The sequence below is a fragment of the Sinocyclocheilus anshuiensis genome, unplaced genomic scaffold (genome assembly GCF_001515605.1).
Source record: "Sinocyclocheilus anshuiensis isolate Anshui unplaced genomic scaffold, SAMN03320099.WGS_v1.1 scaffold468, whole genome shotgun sequence".
In the NCBI taxonomy this organism is placed as follows: Eukaryota; Metazoa; Chordata; class Actinopteri; order Cypriniformes; family Cyprinidae; genus Sinocyclocheilus; species Sinocyclocheilus anshuiensis.
Genome location: NW_015557069.1, coordinates 67,173 through 75,421, shown reverse-complemented (window position 1 = coordinate 75,421; position 8,249 = coordinate 67,173). Strand labels below are relative to the sequence as shown.

Here is an 8,249-nt window from a genome sequence, read left to right as displayed (position 1 = left end):
CGGAACGTAACGTCTCTGTTCCCTCCTTCAGGGAACGAGGGTTACACAAGTAACCTAGACGTTCCCTTTCAGTCAGTCACGTTCGACGTTACGTCAGTCGTGACTGACGAATTGGGATCTCACCCGAGAGCCCAATCACCTTCGAGTGTTAACTAAACAAGCCAATGACAGTTGGCGTGCGTGTTTCGCAAACGCACATCAGTTTTTCGCTGAGGAGCCGAGACTACGCGCCCCGGCCGTACAGCGGTGGTACAGCAACCAGTCACGACTGACGTAACGTCTCCGTTCCCTCCTTCAGGGAACGAGGGTTACACAAGTAACCTAGACGTTATTCACTTCACCTCTCAGTGGTCATAATGTAATGCCTGATCGGTGTATATACACAGAACAAAACAGATGACGGAAACAAGTGTGACTTGCTAAATGTTGGACACATTCCTTTTTATGTAAACAAACATGCATTTAAACACAAATATTGTAAAAAAAAATATTGTTTAAGTAATTATTGTGACAGGCACATGAACAAGGCTCACCCTCCATGTTTTGATGATGTACCCATGATGCAGTGGGCTTAGACGTTATTCACTTCACCTCTCAGTGGTCATAATGTAATGCCTGATCGGTGTATATACACAGAACAAAACAGATGACGGAAACAAGTGTGACTTGCTAAATGTTGGACACATTCCTTTTTATGTAAACAAACATGCATTTAAACACAAATATTGTAAAAAAAAATATTGTTTAAGTAATTATTGTGACAGGCACATGAACAAGGCTCACCTTCCATGTTTTGATGATGTACCCATCATGCAGTGGGCTTCATCTGGCATTGTTTCACACTCTGTATTTTTTCATCTTTGTCAGTACCCACAAGTCCCTCCTCAGCAACGCTGTCATCATCAACATCCTCTTCGAGGTCCTGATACATCTCTTCCTCCTCATCCTGCAGAGAGGGAAGGCTTCAGTAGCATGAATAAACTGCTTTTGTGAGGAAATAGCTTATCGCTTAACAAACTGGTACCCTGTCAATGTGTTTCCAGAGTTAAGAGTTTACAACAAGAAATGCTGTTTATTAGAGAAGTCAGACAATATTGTGACGGGATGCATTCTGCTTACAGCAATACTCATTCATTTTTATGATATCCACAAACAGTGATTGACTAGTAGAATTCCAAAAGCAATTTAATGACTATAGTTAAGGCTATAATGTCATTGTTTTACGAGGCACACTTGTATTTAAGTTGACCGTCACACTTTCTCCAATGGTAAAGGTTGCCATCTCTTCATATAAAAAGAAAATCTCTGACTAAACACAACACAATATGTAGATTGTGAGGGTACGTGTACTTACCCCCTCCTCCTGTAGCAGCAACTTGAGGCCTGGCTTGTTCTTCATCACCTCTGACACGAGGAATAATGCACCACATGCAAAGGCAGGGGTCTGTTCACAACTGACCTGAAGTAACCTTTTCACAAATGCCTTCACCCGTCTCAGCACTATATCAGCTTTTAGAGACTTATACAAGAGGTTGAGAAACATGCTCTTTCTTGAGCTTGACGATAGTCCTGGGTCCAACAATTTTCTGTGGAAAACAAACATGAACTATAATGCTGCTGTCTGTGCCGCTTATCCAATGAATTTGAAGACTTGGATAAAATTGATACCATATTTCCATACAGAGCAAACTCAAAATACATTTTCAAAATAAAATGCATCTCAGATTCTTTTACTTAAACAGGGTGGGGCACACATTCAACTGCAAAACAAGTTTTTATTCAATATATACATTTGTATTGATATTGGTTACGTACTAATAAAATTAGTGATCGACCGATATTGACATTTTATAACCGATACCGATACCAATTATTTGCATGTTTATGTGCCCAAACCGATATTTATTTACTGTTATAAAGTAAATAAATGACTGAGTGAAGCAAGTCCATGCTTCATTTTGGTTTTTCCTCCTTTCAGTCATCTTTAAAAAAGTGTTGAAAATTAGCAGTCTTTCATGTTAAATTTAATCTTCACATTACAACAATAAAAAAAAACATTTTATTTAAAGCATCAGCAGCAACACTAATATTAACAATAAGCAAAATAAATGTAGAAGGTCTAATGTTTTCAAATGGAGAAAATAAATAAAGGAGTCATATCAACTTCATTTTAAACTACAGTTTTAGTAGGTTTATAAGATGTTTAATAGGCTAAAGAGTGAAGAATAATTCACTGGATAATGTTAATTCACTGAATAATATTCTCTGGAATATTGAAATATAACAAACAAAACATCGTATTTTATTGCATTTCTCAACTGGCATGCTATATCAGAATTAATCTAATCTAATTTGTGCATTAATGGCTGTTATGTTAAATAAAGTTTACTAACTACAGTAAATCAAGTCCCCTCAGATGCGCTGCAATGGTGATCCTGTGCGCAATTCTCAAAACATCCACAAGATGGCGGCATTTATCGGTGAATCCGATATTACAAAACCGATACCTGATTATTGTAAAATGCTTAAATATCGGGAAAAATATCGGTAAATCGATATATCGGTCGATCTCTAAATAAAATACATCAATTTATATATCAACAAATTAAATAGATATTGAATTTTGCTGATGCAATAATAATGTGTTTATAGAAAGGCAACAGATAGATTTTCGAAACCAAAAGATACTAGTAAAATCCATGTATTGAATTCCTTCCCGTAAGGAGACGGTCCAGAGAGAAGCATAACAGTTTGCGTTGAATTAAATGCCAGACACCCTTCATATGTAAACAAAATACCAATAATATATATATATATATATAAAGATTTTATGTGTAATACTGGACTATTAAAATTGCAATGTAATGGAAGTAGCAACATTTCTTCCATATTGTGACATCCGAGAGCGGAAAAGAAAAAAAACAAATAAGGCAGGGGCTCTATTCATCGGCTGTTGATTGGATTTTGAGATGTGGGCATTGTTCGCAATAAGATCAATTCAATAGGAACAAATCCATGTTACTTTGCTTACACTTGAGTGGGAAAGGAAGTGAATAAAAAGGATAACGAGCCCTGCTGCGACTGTATTTTGTGTGTTTTGGAATAACACAACAAAATCTGCTTGTTTGACCACACACATTTCTGACTACCTCCATATGTAGTACCAACCCAAAACTAAAATAAGAATGATTTTCATGTTAGTGTCTTTCTGCAGTATTGATTCCATTTAAAGACTACATTCCCCTGGAAGACTGAAAATACTGCTCTGGTCAGGAAAACTTTTCTCTGACTCTTTACTGTTAAACGCTCAAATCACAGATTACTGCATATGTGTTTCTTTGTTCTTCTTTATTGTTTTTCTTTATCTACATAAATCTGTTTTAATTGATTATTTTTCTATAAATTCATTAGTTTTTATAATTCATATTGTATAAACAAAATTAAGATTTTAAATACTTAGACAATTAAAATGAGTGCTCAATAGCCATTTTGGTAACACTTTATTTTAAGGATCAAATTTGAGCTATTAATTAGTTGCTTATTATCATGCATATTACTAGCATATTGGCTGTTTATTAGTACTTATAAAGCACATATTAATACCTTATTCTGCATGACCGTATTTTAGGTCCCTTAATCCTACCCAATACCTAAACTTAACAACTACCTAACTAACTATTAATAACCAGCAAATTAGGAGTTTGTTCAGGGAAAACTCTTAGTTAATAGGGAATATGTGGTCCCTATTCTAAAGTGTTACCGCCATTTTTTTCCTATTCTAATTGAGAATCATTACTAATATTTTACTGGGATTGATTAATACAGACTACTGAAATGTTGGTAAATTGACAGTGTACATAAAATAAAACAGTGCACCTACTAACAAAAAGTTCATTCAGTTAACTTTATTCGTAATTTATCAGAAAAATAAAGAGTGTTGGTTCACCTGTAGAGTGCTACATAATAGCGATCTGAAATGGTCTGTTGGGAGTCCATGACCTGAAAGAGCAGCATAAGGGCTTGGACAGCAGTGTTGAATTTGACAATGTGCACCACTTTAAAAAGCGTGTCCAGCCGCTTGCACACATCATCATCCCCAATCTTTGTGTATGGATAGGCTCTGTTCACTCCTGTTAGCAGAGCGCTGAGCATTTTAGACTCAATATCCTTCTTCTTAACACATGCATTGAAAAACGTGATGTAGATGGTGATAAGCTTGGCAGCCAAGTCTGCTTCCTCGTGGCTCAGAATTACTTGGTTTAGGAAACATGCGGCATAGTATTGAGCCTTGGAACTGATATTGGGTCTGAACATGAGGCGCTCAACCTCACAGCACACCACTGTCTTCATGTTGGGGTGTTTGTGAAGCACCGTTTCCAGCAGGTGCGAGGCTTTGGAAGCAATTTTGCATTCAGGATCCCCCAATTTGTTGACAATCTGTACAAGAAGCACTTTCTCCTGCTCCGGCTGATTGCACAGCAGCTCGTAGGCGGTGGTAAGCGATCGCATTTTGGTGGCCTGGACCGTATCGCGAGCCAGTTCGTCTAGTGCGGCAACAAAATCTGCTACCTTAAGTTTCAGCTGCTGCTCAAAGTACCACAGGATGAGCCTGCGGTCCCGGGCATCCCTATTTCCACTGGCTTTTTCCTCCAGCTACTCAAAAGGATGCTGGGAGAAAGTGTGAAGCTTGCGGTGTTTTGGAAGAAGGTCAGTAAACAGCAGCTCCTTAAGGGTATCCAAGGCCATAAGGCCTTGTCTACGACTTCCTTTCTTTTTCACCAGAGACACAAGGCTCTCAACGTGCTCGAGACTATGAATCGGAGCATCCTGAATTAGCACAGTCATAGCTGCCATCCTATCGGTCAAAGTTCCTGTGGACACTACACTCTTCATCCAAGCAGAGTTGGCACCTTTCTGGAAGTTCTTCTTGCTTTTGTAGAGGGAAATTTCATTCTCATAGAGTTTCTGAGCCAAAGCCTTGTACTGAAAGACCAGTGATTCGCTCTGAGCCACAGACGTGCTCTCCGAGGTGTACTCTATATCAAACCATTTCCCTCCAAGTTTGATAAGCAGAGTTTGCCGTGGAATAAACTCAAACAAGTTTGTGTGTTTCTGTTTGGCCTTCTTTCCTGTAGCATGGCCAAGTTCTGTAGATTGAACAGGGGTTTTCATATCTTCTGTTAAGGGTTTAACAACATTTTTCTCACCAGACTGTGAATCCTCTTTCATTTGGGAGCTTTTCGCCTTTTTTTTCTCCTTTTTGGGTGGCTCTGAGGATGTTTCATCCTGTTCATCTTGAATGATTTATTGCTCTGCATAAGCACGGATACCCAGCTTTTTTATGAAATCTTCCAGCTCTCTCTCCTCCAGATCATCAATTGTACCTTTCTTTCCACCACTGATGAGCTCGGCAGAGTCACTGATGCAGGCCAGCATGACATAATCTGCCTGTGACAAGACAACAACATGATTTAATAGACAAAAATTAAACATATCACCATATTACTTGTGTGTAATTAGTGGTCGCAAGAAAAAAAAAAAGCTTGAAAAACAAATAGAAACAAGTACCACAGTTTTGACTAGAATAATTATGCACTAAACAAAGAACTTCAAAAATATTGGATTGGAAATATTGGATAACTAGATAATGGTAATGCCCTTGCTTAATGTTTGAGTGGATTCATTACTGTGTGAAATTGAATTAGAAGATTTTTTACACTGTATAGCATACATATTTGTTATTAGGTTATTATCGATTTTTCGATAAATGACGTCGATTCGATATCGATTCTCAAAAGCCGCGAATCGATCTTTTCCGGTATTTATTTCAGCACACATTTAAAACAAGATCTGATTAATATGAATCTTATCATTAGTCTTCTCCACTAGATGTCACCCTTATTTACCTTGCGCGATGTTACAATAGAAAGCCTGTCATTCATTCAGCGCTTATCATGGCCATACGTGTGATTCGCAATGCTCAGGTGAAATGCTATAGTAATACTATAAATCTGCGGAAGCATTTGATATCACGCATAAGGCGCCATGATTTCCGCAATGAATGAATGGCGGATGGCGCGGCACACTGTTTTGTTTACTACACACATACTAAAGCATGGATGACGCTCGCGGTGTTTTCAGCTTCTGCCGTCTCACTATATGATGATATGAACACGAATGTCATCTCCAGCTGCTCTGAGAGTCACTTCATTAGCATTAAAAATAAAACACTGCTTAGAATTTACTCTTTGAATTCAATATGCACTGATTCTTATTTAAGCTACAAAAGTTATTTAGGTAAGAGCAGTGAGTGATTTTCTCTTTGTCTTTTGTTCCTTGTTTGGCCCTAAATATTGCAAGCTGTAGCGATATGCATATTGCGATATGTACATTTGCGATATTTCGATAATTTCGATATATTGCACAGCCCTAATATATTGTGTTCAGCGGAAAAAAGTTTTTTTTTTTTACCCAGTCATTTAAAAATAACACATTTTAGAGCTGTAACGACAATACCGTGATATTTTTGCTTAAGGTGCCTAATCTAGAGCTTGCGAATCAAAATCGAACCGAATCGGGACATCTGAATCGATACCCAGCCCTATTTGTTATGAAATGTAAAAAGTACAAAAATGCATCACTTGAGTTAAGCAGAAAATATCTAAATTTTGGCATATGATTGGTTCTATTTTTTTTGTTTAACATTCATTTGTAGACTTTTTTTTTTTTCAAAATACAGCACTTTTTAATGTGATATTTAGTAAAACAATTTTTTTACAATTGTTTTTTTGTCACATTAAGACCGTCTTGGAAACCTTTCACCGTGCCTTTACTAGGGTTGTGACTAGTGATCGACCGATATTTATTTTGTTTATTACCGATACCAATTATTTGCATGTTTATGTGCCCGATAACCAATATGCAGAACCGATATTTATTTACTGTTATAAAGTAAATAAATGACTGAGTGAAGTAAGAACATACTTCACTTTGGTTTTTCCTCTTTTCAGTCATCTTTTTTTTTTTGTAAGTGTTGAAAATTAGCAGTCTTTCATGTTAAAATTAATCTTCATACTACAACAATAAAAAACATTTTATTTATAAAAAGCATCAACAGCAGCAACACTAATATTAACAATAAGAAAAATAATGTTTTCAAATGGAGCAAATAAATAAAGGACAGGAGTCATATCAACTTCATTTTAAACTACAGTTTTAGTAGGTTTATAAGCTGTTTAATAGCTACAGAGTCAAGAATAATTCACTGGATAATGTTAATTCACTGAATAATATTCTCTGGAATATTGGAAAAACATTTTATTTATAAAAAGCATCAACAGCAACAACACTAATATTAACAATAAGCAAAATAAATGTAGAGTGTCTAATGTTTTCAAATGGAGAAAATAAATAAAGGACAGGAGTCATATCAACTTCATTTTAAACTATAGTTTTAGTAGGTTTATAAGCTATTGAATAGCTACAGAGTCAAGAATAATTCACTAGATAATGTTAATGTGGAATATTGGAATATAACACAAATTTTTTTATTTTATTGCATTTCTCAACTGGAATGTTATATCAGAATTATTAATAATGTTTTTGTCCTTCTAGATTATGAAATGCCTCCTGACAGTGCGGTTTATCTATGCATTTTCACAGAACTATACTCAAACTGCGATCGTGGAGATAATAAATAATTAATTTCCATAGAGTTGTATTTATTTAGATTTTTATTAGCGAAATATTGGTTATATAGTAAATGTTAATACAATTTAGGGCATTTTAAACAAGTGAATCTTGTTAAAAGTTACATGCGGTGGCCGTGCTGGAGCATTTCCTGAGCATCAACCTGCTGAGTGAACAGCAATATGAAAGCGGCTTCACGAGACTAATGATGAGCACAGACAACAGACAGAGAATTAAATTTAGCGTTTTTATTTCCAACATGCGCTCATTAAACACCCACAAGATGGCGGCGTTTATCGGTGAATCCGATATTACAAAACCGATATCCGATTATGGTAAAATGCTTAAATATCGGGAAAAATATTGGTAAATCGATATATCGGAAAAATATTGGTAAATCGATATATCGGTAGATCTCTAGTTGTGACAGTGAGGAAATTTTCCCACAGGTTCCCGACGTGTGACAAGCGATAATACCAGTATCACCGGGGAGGCAGAGGCGTTCCCTCTTTTCCTGCTTTCCTTCGCTTTTAAATAGCTTGCAAAAGCGGCGTGCGCAT

General features: G+C 36.4%; 1 pseudogene; it reads right to left on the bottom strand.

Annotated features, from left to right (window-relative positions):
* The window catches only part of LOC107676705 (CCAAT/enhancer-binding protein zeta-like), a 25,392-nt pseudogene that overhangs the window by 14,309 nt on the left and 2,834 nt on the right, over nt 1-8,249 (bottom strand).